The sequence below is a fragment of the Erinaceus europaeus genome, chromosome 12 (genome assembly GCF_950295315.1).
Source record: "Erinaceus europaeus chromosome 12, mEriEur2.1, whole genome shotgun sequence".
NCBI lineage: Eukaryota > Metazoa > Chordata > Mammalia > Eulipotyphla > Erinaceidae > Erinaceus > Erinaceus europaeus.
The window spans coordinates 78,966,919-78,985,099 of NC_080173.1; the positions used below are offsets into that span (position 1 = coordinate 78,966,919).

The following is an 18,181-nucleotide window of genomic DNA, read 5'->3' on the forward strand; positions in this document are numbered from 1 at the left end:
TACACTGGTCCTTGCGCTTTGTGCCACCTGTGTTCAACTGGCTGTGCTACTGCCTGACTTCCCTTTTTCCGTTTTTTTGTTGCCCTTCTTGTTATTGTCGTTGATATTGTTGTGGGATAGGACAGAGAGAAGTCGAGAGAGAAGGGGAAGACAGAGGGGGGAGAGAAAGATAGACACCTGCAGACCTGCTTCACCGCTTGAAAAGTAACCCCCTGCAGGTGGGGAGCTTGTGGCTCGAACTGGGATCCTTACTCTGGTCTTTGTGCTTTACAGCATGTGCACTTAATCCGCTTCGCTACCACCCAACCCCCTGGAAATTCTTATTGATAATGATCAGTTCTTTACCCAACGGAGGGGAGCACGACCTGCCCCTCTGATAGCAAGGGGAGGCTGCCCAGACCACTCAGTGTCTTTTGAATTAACCGCATATACTTAGTACCGCACACCAGGACTAGGGGTGTGCAATCTGGAGTGAAGAAAACTGAAGCTTCTTTGACTCTCTCCTTAATGTGAGTCTCTTGTGCCCTCCTCTATCTTGCATAATCATTGTGTAATCTATCCAGCCCAAACCCTCCTTTATTTTGTAGCTGTGGTTAACAAGGCTGTTGCTTTTTTTTTTTTTTTTTTTTTACCAGAGCACTGCTCAACTGTGGCTTATGGTGGTGCAGTGGATTGAATTTGGGACTTTGGAGCCTCAGGCATGAGAGTCTCTTTGCATAACCATCATGCTATCTACTCCAGCCCTAAGGTTGTTGCTTTTATCTGCTGGCTAATTTGCCGGGATTTGTTTGTTGCTGCAAAAGGCAGCAATAACTTTAAAAGACGCTGGCGTTGGCGGAATGGAAAGGCAGCCTACAAAATGGTAGAAAACACTTGTTTGGTGTATCTGATCAGAGATTAATATGCAGAAGAGACTGTGAACTCTAACAATTCAGTAACAAGAAAATGAGCAATCCACTAACAATGTGGGTAAAATAACTCACCTGGTGGAAGGTGCACCTTGCTGTGCTAGAGGACTGAACCCCAGTCCCACATGAGAGCACTGTGGACAGATAGGAGAGACTCAGTGGAGCAGTTCTCTGGTGTCTCCTCTATCCTCACTGTCTCATTCTTTCTCTCTCTCTGTCTCTCTCTCAAATAAAGAATGAAAAAACTGACCTAGGCTGACTGCTCAGTGGTAGTATCACAAAGCATAAGGTCACTGGTGAAGCCCCTACCCCCAAATAAAAAAGGCGTGGCAAGGTTTTGAATAAGTATTTCTCCAAAGAAGGTGTATATAGAATACTGATAAGCACATGGAACAGTGCTCAACAGCATTAAGTGTTAGGAAAATATAAATGAAGACTATAATGATATACTGTCTAATAACTAACAGAATGACAGCTATGAACAAACACACGAAAACATAGAAGATAACATGTTGAAGGAGTCGGGTGGTGGCCCAGAGGTCTAAGTGCAGGTGGCGCAAAGGACCGGCGTAAGGATCCGGGTTCCAGCCCCCGGCTCCCCACCTGCAGACTCCCCACCTGCAGAGGAGTCGCTTCACAAGCGGTGAAGCAGGTCTGCAGGTGTCTATCTTTCTCTCCCCCTCTCTGTCTTCCCCTCCTCTCTCCATTTCTCTGTCCTATCCAATCAACGATGACATCATCAACAACAACACAATAACTACAACAATAAAACAACAAGGGCAACAAAAAGGGAATAAATATATATATATATATATGTATTTAAAGAAAATAACATATTGGTTAGGATATGAAGAAACTGAATCTTGTATACTGTGTTGGGGATATAATATGGTATAGCTGCTGTGCAGACCCATACAGTGGTTTCATATGTGTGTGTGTGTGTATGTATGTATGTATGTATGTATGTATGTATGTATTTTATTTATTTTAATTGCCACCAGGGTTATTGTTGGGGCTTAGTGCTGGCACTACAAAGCCACTGCTCCTGGTGGCCATTCTTCTCTTTTCTTTTTTGTTTGTTTTGTTTTTGTCTTTTCTTCCATTTTATTTGATAGGACAGAGAGAATTTGAAAGGAGAGGGGGAGATATGGAAGGAGAAAGACAGAGAGACACCTACAGCACTGTAATTATTCTGTGATATGGTACAACTGGAGCACATTGTGTGAATTAAAATAATCTGGTCACAAAAATGACAAATAACAAGTGGGGGAGACAGCATAATGGCAAAAGATTTCCATGCCTGAGGTTCTGAGGTCCCAGGTTCAATTTCCATCCCTACCATAAGCCGGAGCTGAGCATTGCTCTGTTAAAAAAAAAGGAGCAGGAGGTAGCACAGCAGGTTAAGCGCACGTGGCGCAAAGCGCAAGGACCAGAATCAGGATCCCGGTTCGAGCCCCTGGCTCCCCACCTGCAGGGGAATCACTTCACAGGTGGTGAAGCAGGTCTGCAGGTGTCTGTCTTTCTCTCCCCCTCTCTGTCTTCCCCTCCTCTCTCCATTTCTCTCTGTCCTATCCAGCAGTAACTACAACAATAATAACTATAACAATAAAACAATAAGGGCAACAAAAGGGAAAAAATAAATAAAATAAATTTTTAAAAAAGTAATAAAAAAGACAAATGTTATAGAATTCTGCTTGTTGCCTGCACTAAGAATCTACTGCTCTTGTGGTGAATTTATGGATAGGACAGAGAGAAATTGAAAAGAGGAGGGGAAGATAGAGATGGGGAGAGAAAGATAGACACCTGCAGACTTTCTTCACTGCTTATAAGGTGACCCCCTGCAACTGGGGAGCTGGGGACTCAAACAGGGATCCTTGCATGGGTCCTTGCGCTTCGTACTATGTGTGCTTAACCTGATGTGCTACCTCCTGGCCCCCTGAAAACAATTCTTTTTTTTTTCCTCCAGGGTTATTGCTGGGGCTGGGTGCCTGCACCACCAATCCACTGCTTCTGGAGTCTATTTTTTCCCCTTTTTTTCTTGCCCTTGTTGTTTTTAATCATTGTTGTGGTTTTTTTTTTGTTGTAGTTATTATTGTTGTTATTGATGTCATTGTTGTTGGATAGGACAGAGAAATGGAGCGAGGAGGAGATGACACAGAGGGGGAAAGAAAGCAAACACCTCAGACCTGCTTCATCGCTTGTGAGGTGAACCCCATGTAGGTGGGGAGCCGGAGCTCGAACTGAGATCCTTACACCCGTCCTTGCGCTTCACGTCATGTACTGGCTGGGTTACCACCCGACCCCCCTGAAAACAATTCTTTTTAAAAAAGTAACTTATTTGTTTGTTGTTTATTTATTTATTTATTTATTTATTTATTTATTTATTTATTTATTTATTTATTTATGTTTTTTAGAGAGATACAGAGACAGAGAGAGAGAGACACAGTGAGAAACACCGGAGCACTGCTCAGCTCTGGCTTATGGTCATGCGGGGGATTGAACCTGGGACTTCGGAGCCTTAGGCATGAGAGTTTCTTTGCATAACCATTATGCTATCTACCCCTGCCCGAAAACAATTCTTTAATCAATATGAAAACAAAGTTCATAAGTTGCTAAACAATAGTAATTACCCAAAATAACTACAATTTCTCACACCTAGTTTTGTTGGTAGACAGATAACTGTAGATTCATTTTAAAGTTTTAGAGTTCTTTAGTTTTCTTTTTTTTTTTTGGTGGAGGGGGGCACCTGTGTGACTACATCATTCCCAGTGAATTTTTCCACCCTTTTAATTTCATCTAGAGAGAGATGGGAAGAGAAAGTCAGAGAGAGAGGAGAGACACTAGAGCTAGTCACCCTTCCTAGAACTTTACGGTGCTTGGCACTTGGGCCCAGGTTCTTGTAGATGGGAAAGTATGTATTCTACTGTATGAGTTAAACCCCAGCCCCTATTTATTTATTTAGTTATTCTTTTTTATCTTTAAATTATCTTTATTTATTGGCTAGAGATAGCCAGAAATTGAGAGCGAGGAGGAGATAGAGAGGGAGAGAAAAAGACAGACACCTGCAGCACTGCTTCACCACGCACAAAGCTTTCCCTCTGCAGGTGGCGACCAGAGGCTCAATAGTGGGTCCTTGTGCACTGTAACATGTGATCTCAACCAGATGTGCCGCTATTTACTTTTGGCCCCTATTTACTTACTCTTAAATATTTATTTATTTATCAATGAGACAGAGCAAGGGAGAAAACCAGAACATTATTCTAGCATATGTCATGCTAAGGATTGAGCTCACAGACTAACACACACAGATCCCCTCTTCTACCCTCACTACATGCACTGCTTTTTCATATCCAACTCAGGAGGGCTATTGAAAGGGAATGACGGGAAAGAGTTTGAGGTGCAGGTGCTGCTTTCAGTGGTTGAGAGGCCAGATGTTATGTATTAACTGTTTTCCTCTTCCTTTGGATTCTGTTCTGTTTAGGTATCATATTTCAGAACTTGCTATCATAACAGAAATGCTGAACATGCCTTTTTTAGTCTCCCTCCCATACAGTGTCTGGATCTCCTTTTGTAAAATTAGCTTGAATGTGCACCTTTATAACAGCTTAAATTCTGTTATTTTTCCTCGTTTACTATTTTTATTATAGCTAAAGTCTTAAAATGTTCGGTCTGCTATTCTGATTTTCTTGGGGGTGGATATAGAATGTAATCTTATGTAGAAATTTTCTGATCTATAACATTTCCATTTACTTTGCTTGTAGTTCACAGATAATCTGAATCTCTTTTCTAGTTTTAGATTTTTCTTTTTTTACATTTAAAATTTTATTTCTATTTTTCTCTCATTTTATGAGAAACATTTCTTTTTCTTTTAATTCTTAAGTTTTTTATTTTATTTTATTTATTTTTATTTGTAAAAAGGGAACAAAACCATAGGATAAGAGGGGTACAACCTCTCACAATTCCCACCACCAGAACTCCCTATCCCATTCCCTCCCCTGATAGCTTTCCTATTTTTTAACCCTCTGGGAGTATGGACCCAAGATCATTGTGGGATGCAGAAGGTTAAAGGTTTGGCTTCAGTAATTGCTTCCCCGCTGAACATGGGCATTGACTGGTTGATCCATACTCCCAGCCTGCCTCTCTCTTTCCCTAGTGGGGCGGTGCTATGGGGAAGCGGAGCTCCAGGACATGTTGGTGGGGTCCTCTGTCCAGGGAAGTCTGGTTGGCATACTGTTAACATCTGGAACCTGGTGGCTGAAAAGAGAGTTAACATACAAAGCCAAACAAATTGTTGAACAATCATGGACCTAAAGGCTGGAATAGTGCAGGTGAAGAGTTGGGGGGGGGGTCCTCCATTTTGTAGATAGCTAGTAGGCATATTTTAGTTATATTCCAAGGGACCTTGGCTATACTAGTTTTTTTTTTTTTTTTTTTCCTCCTGAGCCTGAAATCTGATATACTGGTGGATCCAAGTTATTGTCTGGAGAGATGATGTTATGGCTGGAAAAGGACCAGAAAGCTGGATCAGGGAAGAGAGTAGCTCTCTAATATTGGGAAGGGGTATAAATATTGTTGACTGTAAACCCCATTGGTTTGATTTGGTCTGGGGCCCATATTCAGCTTAGGAGCCTATGTGACTGACCTCTGCAGCCCTGTAGATCTGAGCTCACATTCTTTGTTTTGTTTTGTTTTTTAATTTCTTTATTGGGGAATTAATGTTTCACATTCAACAGTAAATACAATAGTTTGAACATGTATAACATTCCCCATTCCCCAGTTTCTCATATAACAATACAACCCCCACTAGGTCCTCTGTCCTGAGCTCACATTCTGTGGTCATGAGTAGGAACATTCCAAGCTGCCCCAATATCCACCCATCTTCCTCAGGTGTAGCATAGAGTATGTTGTCCATCCTTCCTTTGGAGGATGGAACATTCTCTACCATTGTTGATCCAAGCTGAGGGCAAGGTCCTATAGGGCGCACAAAGGGGCCTATTGTATTGTTCCTGATTGGAATGACCTGGTAACAATGGAGAGAGGGATTTATTTGAGGTGTAGGCCCATCATGTCTGTTTGGGAGTCTTGGGACTCCCCGACTAGGGTCCCAGCTGGTGGGGTGGCCTAATAGTGACTAAAGAGTCATCATTAAAGTACGCCAGTCTCTTTCCCTTATTCAGCTTTTGCTTTGATAAGGTTAGCTTGGGAGTGAGTGAGAGAACTGTAATAGGAAGTAGGTGAGGAGGTTATCTAAGTCTAATTCGATACTATTTCCTTAGGAACTTTATACTGACTCACTGCCGACTATTGTGTACTTTTGCTTTCAGGTATATATTTTGCCCTAGTTTATGGATACATGTGAACATACACTCTATCTCATGGGACCTGGTCTATATCTTGCTTTTGAGACTTTGTTAGGTAATAAACCTCCTGGAATGAAATTAGAGAATACTATGAAAGGAAAAGTCTTACCTGAGTAATGAAGCTGAAGGGTTGACATTCCACACCTGAAGTCTCTGGACACAGTCTGAAGTGAAGCATGCTGAGGTGGTACTCCTTGCGTTGATTAGGTTGGGATCGACTGATGCAATATTATTTGGTATGAATTGAGAGAAGCATGCAGGAAAGTGTGCCCCACCCTAGAGGTTCCAGGACTGGGGGAAATATAGGCTCTATAGAGGAAATGTGAGGGTCCTGCTGTCTTAGGGTTAAGAAGACAATAGATAGCTATTGTTATAATCACATTATTTAGCAATTGGGTTAACTTTGAAAAATCCCTTTGTTAGGATTTGCTGTATCATACACAACATCACCATAATTAATGTCCTTTGACATTATTTGTATATAGCTGTGCCACCAGTTGCTTCTGTTCTCCCTGGTCTAGGCTTTTGAGAAAGTCAGCATATCAAAGACTCAGCCTATGTATTAAAAAGACTCAGTCTGTGCTTTAAAAAGTTTGAGACATACAATCAGTTTTTCCCCTCATATTAATTAAATAGTGATTTATCTGACTACAAATTGATAGGAGTGTACATAAACACCATTTCCACCATCAAAAGACTGTGTCCCATCCATCCACCCCACCCCCTTCCCCCCTGGGAAGCTGAATATCCACTCTCACTCTCACCACAGGGTTTTTACTTTGGTGCCCTACTCCAATACTTAAATTTTTTATTATGTTTACTTATTAGATAGAGACAGCCAGAAATCAAGAGGGGAGGGGTGATTGAGAGGGAGACAGACAGAAAGACACTTGCAGCTTTGCCTCACCACTCACAAAGCTTTCCCCTGCAGGTGGGTACCAGGGGCTAGAACTTGTGTTCTTCCACATTGTAACGTGTGCTTAACCAGGTGCACTACCACCTGGCCCTGAAAGTCTTTATTTCTTATTAAAATTTTTATGAGTAATTTAATAGTGTTTTACAATATTATAAATTTTCAGGGTATAGTTCCATGCTGTACCCACCACCAAAGTTCTGGTCCCCTACTTTCCCAATGATAGCTACCATAGTTCTCACAAAGTTTTACAGATGGTGTGATTAGTATGTGTGTTTGCAAGTGCTTGTATTTCAGTTCTGTAAATTCCACATATAAGTGAAACATCTGATAATTGTCTTTTACATTTTTACTAACTTCACTAAGCACTATCACCTCCAGAGGAACTCTCTTTTCTCTCCTAATAGTCACCTTCCAGTAGCCTACTATCTTCTTTGTGGTCGTTGTCAGTGTTTGTGTATTGTGTTATCGTAGGTTTCTGACACTGGCCCTGCTTCTTGAATCTTCATGGTTCTTACTCCTTACTGCATTATTTGCAATGGGCTTTGATAATCTACACCTTTGGAACACATCTTATTCCCTGGGTGAAGACTTAAGAGCTATATTTTCCACATCTTCACATTCTTCAGAATATATAGTCCAGGTACAATATTATTTTATTTGACCATATTGAATATTTATTTTGTATGAAATTACTAATTATAAACAGAAGCACATATTCCCTTAAAGATGCCTAAGCTCGGGAGTCGGGCTGTAGCACAGCGGGTTAAGCGCAGGTGGCGCAAAGCACAAGGACCGGCATAAGGATCCCGGTTCGAACCCCGGCTCCCCACCTGCAGGGGAGTCGCTTCACAGGCGGTGAAGCAGGTCTGCAGGTGTCTATCTTTCTCTCCTCCTCTCTGTCTTCCCCTCCTCTCTCCATTTCTCTCTGTCCTATCCAACAACGATGACAACAACAATAACTACAACAATAAAACAACAAGGGCAACAAAAGGGAATAAATAAATAAAATAAAATATTAAAAAAAAAAGATGCCTAAGCTCCATTTGTGTATGACTACTCCTAACTTACCCCTTTTTTTCTTTTCTTTTTTATATTTGTTTATTTATTTCCTTTTGTTGCCCTTGTTGACTTACACCCTTTTCAAATAATAACACTTCTGTCTAGAATGATTTAGCTTACATTTGAAATGGCTCACAAGAAATCTTAAAATATTTGAGAATCTCAGACATTTAAAATCTAACAATGTGGAAATAAAGCAAAGGATTCATAGGACCTTTTGTTGCATGTCCTTCTTTATAGCTTCATGTCTTGTAGTTATTTATGTTTTAGCCAGAGGCCACTAGCTAAGAGGACTGGAGAGGTGAACCTAAAGCTACTAGGACATTCTTACAGGAATGTCAGCCCTCTCTACCTTCACACATTAATAGGTTACAGGTTGCTGCAGCTGAGCAGTTCATATTTCAGAGAGCAGGACCACATTTTCAAGAATGTTTAGATAGCATTTCAATCTGTGATGGAATTTTGTGTCCGTCTCCTTAGAAGCCAGACAGAAATGAAGCCCAGAAGAAATAATTGCTTTTCCTGTCATCCCCTCCATCTGTCTTTTCCAAACAGTTTGTAATGCAAGCTGAAGCGGAGACTCCCCCACCCGCCTCCACACACACTTTCCCCAAGAGAACTTTTGGTTCCTATTCTTGTCATCTCCTAAGGGTGTTCTGCCCTGGTTGGCTGGTGGCTTGCTGAAACGAGACTATTTGACTGGCACAGACTTGGGAGAATTATGGATGTTCCAAAGTCTTGTGTTTTGTAGGTCAAGAGGCCCCAGATTCCCCTCTTCCCTGGAACAGTGGCAAAGTTTCCTTTTAGAACTTGTTTCCTAAACTGCTGAGGAACACTCAGAAGGAAAGCAGTAATATGGACCAAAGGGAGTTCTCCTTGATACATTTAATCTTGATTGTGTTCAACCAGAACAGGTGGGCTTTTTAATCATGATAAATAAGAAAAAAAGTATCTGCTTCATTTCATGGTGTCCTAAGAACTTTTTTTTTTTTTTTTTTAAAGCAGGTAAACACTTTTTGAAAGCAATCTTCTGACTCAAAAGTTATTTATGGGGAGGCATTGGTTTAGAAATTGAAGACACAGTGAGGCAGCTTCATTAGTTTTGTGAAATTCCTGAAATGTCAGCTGCCTGATTAGCACTCTGCCACACTTTTTGGAAAGCCTTTGATTATTAACGTGGGAGGACTTGAACTGGTCTAGTCTATGACCTCTTCTAGCCGGACTGTGATGCTCATACCAAGATAATAGAGCACTGAATTCTCCCCATTTTTATCTGTTGAAATCATCAGGTGAACGCTCTAATTAAATGCCCACATGTTTGAAATTTTGTGGATAAGATGAATCAGTTCAGTAAATACATGATCTGATAGGCTAGGAAACTTAAAGCAGCTTTTGAAACTTAAAGCAGCTTTTGAAAAATTAAAATGGATAGCTTGATGGGAGATAGGAAGAGAAGTAAATGGAGGAGTGAGTTAGAAGAAGAAAAAGTTGGCATGTCAGATTTCAAGAATGGCCAAATCTTGACTAATTTCCAGTAAGATTATGGAGAATAACTAAAAGAGAGGATCGCCACTGTGGCTTTTCTCTCTGCTTCTGTCTCTTTTTTAAAAAATTATTTTTAATTTTTAAAAATATTTATTTATTCCCTTTTGTTGCCCTTGTTGTTTTATTATTGTAGTTATTGTTGTTGTTACTGATGTCGTCATTGTTGGATAAGACAGAGAGAAATGGAGAGAGGGGGAGAGAAAGATAGACAACTGCAGACCTGCTTCACTGCCTGTGAGGTGACTCCTCTGCAGGTGGGGAGCCAGGGGCTCAAACTGGGATCCTTAAGCTGGTCCTTGCACTTTGTGCCACCTGCACGTAAATTGCTGCGTTACTGCACGACTCCCTCTGTGTATCTCTGTTTAACCAGAGTACTGCTTGGCTCTGGCTTATGGTGGTCCTGGAGCTTGAAATTTCTCTTTATCTCTTTTAATTAATTAATTAACTAATTAATTAAATTTTAATTTTTGATAGGACAGAGAAATGGAGAGAGGAAGGGAGTATAGAGAAGGGTAGAGAAAGATAGACACCTGCAGGCCTGCTTCACCACTTGTGAAGCGATCCCCTGCAGATAGGGAGGCAGGCGCTTGAATTGGGATCCTTGTGCTTCATACTATGTGTGCTTAACCCAGTGCACTACTGCCCGGCCCCCTCTCTTTATCTCTTTTGATGATTTATTTATTAAAGAGATGGAAGGGACCAAGCAGTAGCATATCTGGTAGAGAGCACACATTATATGCACAAGGAGTCAGGTTCAAGCCCCCCATCCCCATCTTCAGGGAGGAAGCTTCACCAGCAGGGAAGCAATACTTGCTGCAGGTGTCTTTCTCCCACTCTCCCCCTTCCCTCTCAATTTCTTGCTGTCTCTCTCCAAAATACATAAGTAAATACATAAAATAAAGAGATGCAGAATCAGAGCATGACTCTGAGAGACTGAACTCCTTTTATACACGCTACCGCTGAGCCACCTCCCCAGCCCTGTCTTCTGTCTCCTGGGTGGAGTTTGGCTACAGTTTCACTGTTGCATTAAAGTAAGACTGAGGCTGGAGAGGGGGGGAAAAAAGCCTTTTTTAGTTTAGGAGATATTTTGATTAATTATAGTAAAACCTACCTAATTCAGGAATCCTTTCTTGGCCTCTCTGACTCCATTATTCTGCTTCTACTCTTAATAGTGTTGGGGAACTCATGATGTTTTTCCATTGGACATTCTTCCAATTTTATGAGAAAATTATAAGAAACTTTTTTTCTTAGACTCCACGGAAATAGCAAAAATGGACTTGACTATAACTTCTCATTGATCTCAGTTCTTCCAGCTGGACTGGTGTAAGCCTAATTCCTTTTCCTTATTATAGCTTCTAAATTTGAAAATGGATATTGAGTTACTTTCCCACTGTTATTTTTTTTCCTAGACTAGCCATTCTTAGTTTATTCAGCCTTATGATATGATTTCCAGACCCTTCATCATCCAGATTACCCTGTAGTTTGTCAATATCCCTCTTAAGATAATGGCTTGTTGGTTCAAGTGGTGACATAGAACACACTTGTTGCCATGCATGAGGACTTGGGTTCAAGCCCCCAATCAAGCTGCAGGGGGCAAGCTTTATGAGTGGTAGAGTAGTCCTGCAGGCACCTCTCTCTCTTTTTTTAAATTAATTTATTCCCTTTTGTTGCCCTTGTTTTATTGTTGTAGTAGTTATTGTTGTCATCGTTGTTGGATAGGACAGAGAGAAATGGAGAGAGGAGGGGAAGACAGAGAGGGGGAGAGAAAGACACAGATACCTGTAGACCTGCTTCACCACCTGTGAAGCGACTCCCCTGCAGGTGGGGAGCCGGGAGCTCGAACCGGGATCCTTACGCTGGTCCTTGCACTTGGCGTCATGTGCGCTTAACCTGCTGCGCTATTGCTTGACTCCCAGGCATCTCTCTTTTACCCTCTATCAAAAGAAGACAATGAAAACAAAAAGATTTTTTTTTCTTTTTTTCTGGTAAGGAGTAGACATAATATGTAGACACATAATGGAGCAGTTTAACTCATGTTCTACACTAGTGTTGCTAACTTAGAAACTGAGGGTTCTGGGGCATCGGCCAGCTTCCCAAAATTAATTGTAAATTTTCATGTAGACATTACACTAAAGTAGGGGACCCTGGGGTGGGGGGGGAGGACTCAGGTTCTGGAACATGATGGCGGAGGCAGACCTAGGTGGGTGGTTAGAGTGTTATGCAGAAAACTGAGAAATATTATACACATACCAACTACTGTATTTTATTGTTGACAGTAAACCATTAATCCTTCCAATAAAGGAAAAAAATAAAAATAAATGTTTTTAATGTAGGTAGATATTTGAAGTGAGGACCTGTTTATTGTTCTAGATTATTTAAGCAGCCTGTGACTCTTCTAAAGTTAAGGGCTGCAGAGTTTGACATTACTTCTGTTACCTTAGAGTTTTTGGCAGTTGTTTCACACCTTTGACTTGCATTGAGTTGCCAGTTATCTGAAACCCTCAAGGTAAAGAATTGCAAACAGGCACCCACAGAGCTCAGAACATAATCGAAACAGTCTCAGCAGCCTTAGGGACCCATAGGGACTCAGGCATGCACAGGGGAAGCAGATCTCGGATCTGAATGACCCGTTGTCAGATATGAAACCAGACCTGGAGTTGCCAGCTTGTCTCTCTTTAAAAGAATCTAGAGAATCAGATTTTTATGTTATTCTCTCAATTTTTAAAATGTTGGCTTAGTGTTTTTCACAAAAACGGCACATGCCAACCAAAGCATATCTGCCTGTCAACAGTCTGTAATGTCTCCCCCAGGCCTTTGCCCTCCTCTGTTTGAGAGAATCTTTGAAATTGAATGCTGGACTTTATGCTTCTCACCCTGGCTCTCATCTGGCCCGTTTTGTTTGATTGTTCCAGCCTATTGAGACCTTTAGGAATCTTGGTTATTTCCCCATTTATCATTAGTGGATTTTTCAAGTTTGCCTTTTATGTCTTCATTCAAGTTTCAGATGAAAAGTTTGGACAGATGGGTGCAGGGCAATATGCCATGCTATTTGAAACTTCTTTTATTCTTACCCCTCATTTGAGTCTACAAAGGGATTGGCCCAGAAAACAAAGGCTCTTTCCCCCCTGTCCTCGGTATCTGGCCAAGGCTATGCTTCTTAATTTTTCCAGGTCTTGATTTTCCTCAGGAGAGGAGACTAATTATACATGTCTTCTCTTTTCATAAAGATGTATTATCTAAATCAGTACAACATGTTGGGTCCTTTGTTTTTCATCCTCCAAATGAGCATGTCATTGAATTTGGTGTTAAAACATAAATAGCTGTGCTCTCTAGGACCTTGAACCAGGTAGATGGTAGAATTTCATAGCAGAGCATCACTCTTCATTATGTGAGTTTATGGATTTATAATGGTCAACTCACAGGGCAATTTTAGTTCTTCTCCTTGCTTTACGTTTACCCTTTCTTCCCTTTCTTTGTAGCTAAATAGCACCTGTCGATGAAAGAAAATAAAAGCATTAGTATTAAAGGGATACTAAATAATTTGGGAGGTGCGTGGGGGGACATGATAACTGTCACTTGTTTCCTTTTACTGAAAATCATACATTTAAATAGTTCACTTTTTAAATCATAGGCTTAAAATGTTCAATTCATGGCCCAGATTGGTTAATTTCTGTTTCTTTCATCTACTTATCACCCCCTCCCATTTTTCACTTGTGATTAATAGTGGCTTACAGGATTGTAGGATTGCACAGTATAGGTCCACACTACATCCACCACCTAAGTCCTGTGTCCTCACCCTCTCAAAGATAACCACCATAATTTTCACCAAGTCTTAGAAAGTTTGCCTTTTTTTTTTTTTCTAAGTTCATGTGTGTCAGTTCTCTAGATTCCACATATAAGTGAAACCATCCAGTAGTTGCCTTTTATCTGTTTACTTTTTTGCTATGTATCTCCAGTTCTATCCATTTTGTCCCAAAGGACACAATTATTGTCTTTTGATTGCAGAATAGTATTCCGTAGTGTGTGTGTAAGTATATATCCGACATCTCCTTTATTCAGTCATCTGTTGCTGGGCATTTAGGCTGCTTCCACTTTTTGGGACTATTGTGAATGTAGGGGTACACATGTCCCTTTGAATTATTGTTTGCATGTCCACTGAATAAATGCCCGAGTGGTGTTGCCCGATCATAAGCCAGTTAATTCCATTTTTATTTGTTTAAGGACTCTGTATACGGTCTTCCAAAAGAAGAAATGCTCCACTTCACCTATCCTTAGAGTAATGCAAATTAAAACTATCCTGAGATTATACCTCACACCTGAGAGAATGGTTTACATCAACAGATCAGGAAGTAACAGGTGTTGGTGAGATTATGGAGAAAAAGGGACTCTGTTGCACCGCTGGTGGGAACACAAACTAACACAGCCCCTTTGGAAGACTATTTGGAGAGTCCTTAAATTTCTGTTTTGGGGGCGGACGATAGTGCGCCAGGTTAAGCACAGATAGTATGAAGCACAACGACCTTAACAAGGATCCTGGTTCGAGCCCCCCCAAACCCACTTATAGGGGTTTAGCTTCACAAGTAGGGAAACAGGTCTGCAAGTGTCTATATTCCTCTCCCCCTCTCTGTCTTCCCCTCCTCTCTTAATTTCTCTCTGTTCTACAAAAAAAAAAAAAAAAAAAAAGGAAAAATGGCCTCTAGGAGCAGTGGATTCATAGTGCAGTTACCAAGCCCCAGCAATAACCCTGGAGGCAAAAACAAAACAAAACACAAACAAAATTCTGTTTTTTGAATTCTCAGAATGTCTGCAGACACTGGTATATAAATTGCTGGGGCGGGCGGTAGCGGACCAGTTAAGTGCATACAACATGAAGCGCAAGGCCCGGCAGAAGGATCTCAGAGGTCTCAGCTCTCCACCTGCAGAGGGGTCGCTTCGCAAGCGGTGAAAGAGGTCTGCTGGTGTCTTTCTCTCCCTGTCTGTCTTCCCCTCCTCTCTCAATTTCTCTCTGTCCTATCCAACAACAACAAAAATGGAAAAGATGGCTGCCACGAGCAGTGGATTTATAGTGTAGGTACCAAGCTCCAGCGATAACCCTGGAGGCAAAAAATAAAAGAAGAAAAGAAAGAAAGAAAGAAAGAAAGAAAGAAAGAAAGAAAGAAAGAAAGAAAGAAAGAAAGAAAGAAGGAAATTGCTAAGATGCGAATGACATGTGAATGCAAAAAGCTCTATGACGGGGTTGGATGGTAGTGCATCAGGTTAAGTGCACATGGCTTGAAGTGCAACGACCAGCGTAAAGATCTCGGTTTGAGCCCACGGCTCCCCACCTGCAGGGGGGTCGCTTCACAGGCGGTGAAGCAGGTCTGCAGGTGTCTTTCTCTCCCCCTCTCTGTCTTTCCCTCCTCTCTCGATTTCTCTCTGTCCTATCCAACAACAATGACATCAATAACAACAATATTAATAACTACAACAACGATAATGTCAACAAGGGCAACAAAAGGAAAAAGGTTGCTTTTAGGAGCAGTGGATTCGTAGTGCAGGTACTGGAGGCAAAAAAAAAAAAATCTGTGACTCATTGGGGTCATACTGGAATATGGTTGCGTTTCAACCTTTTGTGTGTCATGTGTTCTTGGTTTCCGCTGGGGTTTTGCACCATTGCCCAACCAGGATTTCTAACATCTGGTGCAGAGGTCAAGGTAGGCTTGCCCTTTGTTTGATAAGTTGAATCCAAGTGATTGCTCAGATTTGCCTACTCCTTAAACGCTGCTGTCACTGAGGCAGGGACTCACAGGCTGTCCATTAATGCTCAGCAGTGTAGCGACCGTGCTCGCCTTATTACCACGCGTCATCACCCTGCTTAATGCATGTGAGCCTTAATTGCGCTTTTTGGAAGAGTGACAAGTCTGCTGCATTTGCCACTGATCCTCTAAAATCTCATTTTTAGACAGTCTGTCAGGATTCCAAATAACTAATTTCTCTCTCCTCTGTGAACAGTGAAGGGCTGAGTATTTTATTACAAATTCTCTTAAGGACTGGGGTTTGTCAATTTAAAGGTTGTTTATTGTGACCAGCATAACATTGGATGGGAGCCTGGGTAAGTGAAATACCTTGATCCGTTATTTCATTTTTTACTGTTTATTTATTTACTTATTTAATTTTTTATTTTTAAAATCTTTTATTTATAAAAAGGAAACACTGACAAAACCATACGATAAGAGGAGCACAACTTTGCACAGTTCCCACCACCAGATCTCCTTATCCCCCCCCCCTCCCCTGATAGCTTTCCTATTCTTTACCCCTCTGGGAGTATGGACCCAAGGTCATTGTAGGATGCAGAAGGTGGAAGGTCTGGCTTCTGTAATTGCTTCCCTGCTGAACATGGATGGCGTTAACAGGTCAATCCATACTGCCAACCTGTCTCTCTCTTTCCCTAGTGGGGAAGGGCTCTGGGGAGGTGGAGCTCCAAGGCACATTGGTGGGTTGTCTGTCCGGGGAAGTCTGGTCACATCCTGCTAGCATCTGGAACTTGGTGGCTGAAAAGAGAGTTAACATACAAAGTCATTTTACTTTTTAAATTTTGCTTTATTTAACTTTTAAAAATCATCTTTATTTATTGGATAGAGATAGCCAGAAATGGAGAGAGGAGGGGGTGATAGAAACAGAGAGACACCTGCAACACTGCTTCACCACTCACAAAGCTTTCCCTCTGCAGGTGGGAACTGGGGGCTTGAACCTGGGTCCTTGAGCATTGTAACATGTGCTCTCAACCAGGTGCACCTACTTTTTAAATTTTTTAAGGACTTAATGTTGACCCACAAAATTTTGGAATAATAGAAGTATAATTCCTACTGTTCCCACAACCAGAGGTCTATATCCCCACTCTCTCCATTGGAGACTACAGCTACAGCAGTCCTCTGAAGGCTGCAGATATGGGTTGACTATTATTTCTATAGCAACCTACATATATATATAAACTTTTTTTTTTCCTTCTATCATCCTGCCCTTTTTTGCCTCCAGGGTTATCACTGGGGCTGGTGCCTGCACTACAAATCCACTGCTCCTGGAGGCCTTTTTTTTTTTTTTTTTTTGCCTCCAGGGTTATTGCTGGGGCTTGGTGCCTGCACTATGAATCCACTGCTCCTGAGGCCATTTTTCCCATTTTGTTGCCCTTGTTGTTGGGAAGACAGAGAGAGGGAGAGAGAAAGACACCTGCAGACCTGCTTTACCGTTTGTGAAGTGACCCTCCTGCAGGTGGGGAGCCGGGGGCTCTAACCAGTATCTTTATGCTGGTCTTCGTGCCATGTGCACTTAACCTGCTGCAGTACTGCCTGGCCCCTAGAGGCGTGAGTCTTTTTTTTCTCCAGGGTTATTGCTGGGGCTCAGGTGCCTGCACTATGAATCCACTGCTCCTGGAGACCATTTTTTCCCATTTTGTTGCCCTTGTTATTAGCCTTGTTATTGTTATTATTATTGTCATTGCTGTTGTTGTTGGATAGGACAGAGAAATTGAGAGAGGAGGGAAAGACAGAGGAGGAGAGAAAGATAGACACCTGCAGAACTGCTTCACTGCTTGTGAAGCGACCCCCCTGCAGGTGGGGAGTTGGGGGCTCGAACCCGGATCCTTATGCCAGTCTTTGTGCTTTGCGCCATGTGCGTTTAACCTGCTGCACTACCCCCCTGACCCCCACAGCCATTTTTTCTCATTTTATTGGATGGGACAGAGAGGAATTGAGAGGAGAGGGGAAGAATGAGAGGAAGAGGGAAAGATAGACACTTGAAGACCTGCTTCACTGCTTGTGAGTCGACCCCACTGCAGGTGGGTATTCGGGGACTCAAACCAGGACCCTTGTGGTAGGTCCTTGAGCTTCAGACTATGTGTGCTTACCCCATTGCACCACTGCCCAACCCTACCCCTCTTCTTTTCTATTTCACACCTACACCTATTATCACCTCTGAATGTCTCCCCTTTTTTCCTCTTTTCTCTCCAGGCCCTAATGGAATTAGAGTTCAGAGCCCTCTGATCATGTTCCCTTATCACTTCTCTCCCTCTTGGAGTATGGACCAAAACTCTTTATGGGGTGCAGAAAGTAGTAGTTCTGGCCTCTATAATAGCTTCTCTGCTGGACATGGGCATTGGCAGGTTAATCCATACCCCCAGCCTGTTTCCAATTTTTCTTAGTGGGGTAGGGCTCTAGAGAGGTGAGGTTCTGGGACACATTAATGAGGTCATTTGTCCAGGGAAGTCAGGATGAAATCATGATAGCATCTGCGACAGTCCTTGGCTGAAAGGCAGTGAGATATAAAGCAGGACAAAATGACCAATGAACAGAAGCCAAAAAATTAGGAATAAAGAGATGAGAATTGGGATCTTAGGGTGGAAAGAAGTGAGCAAGTCT

The 18,181-nt window shown here is 41.9% G+C and overlaps 1 protein-coding gene across 5 annotated transcripts in view; it reads left to right on the forward strand.

The window, feature by feature from the left end:
- Positions 1–18,181, forward strand: part of VPS53 (VPS53 subunit of GARP complex) — a 190,585-nt gene that overhangs the window by 26,235 nt on the left and 146,169 nt on the right. The window lies entirely within an intron of this gene.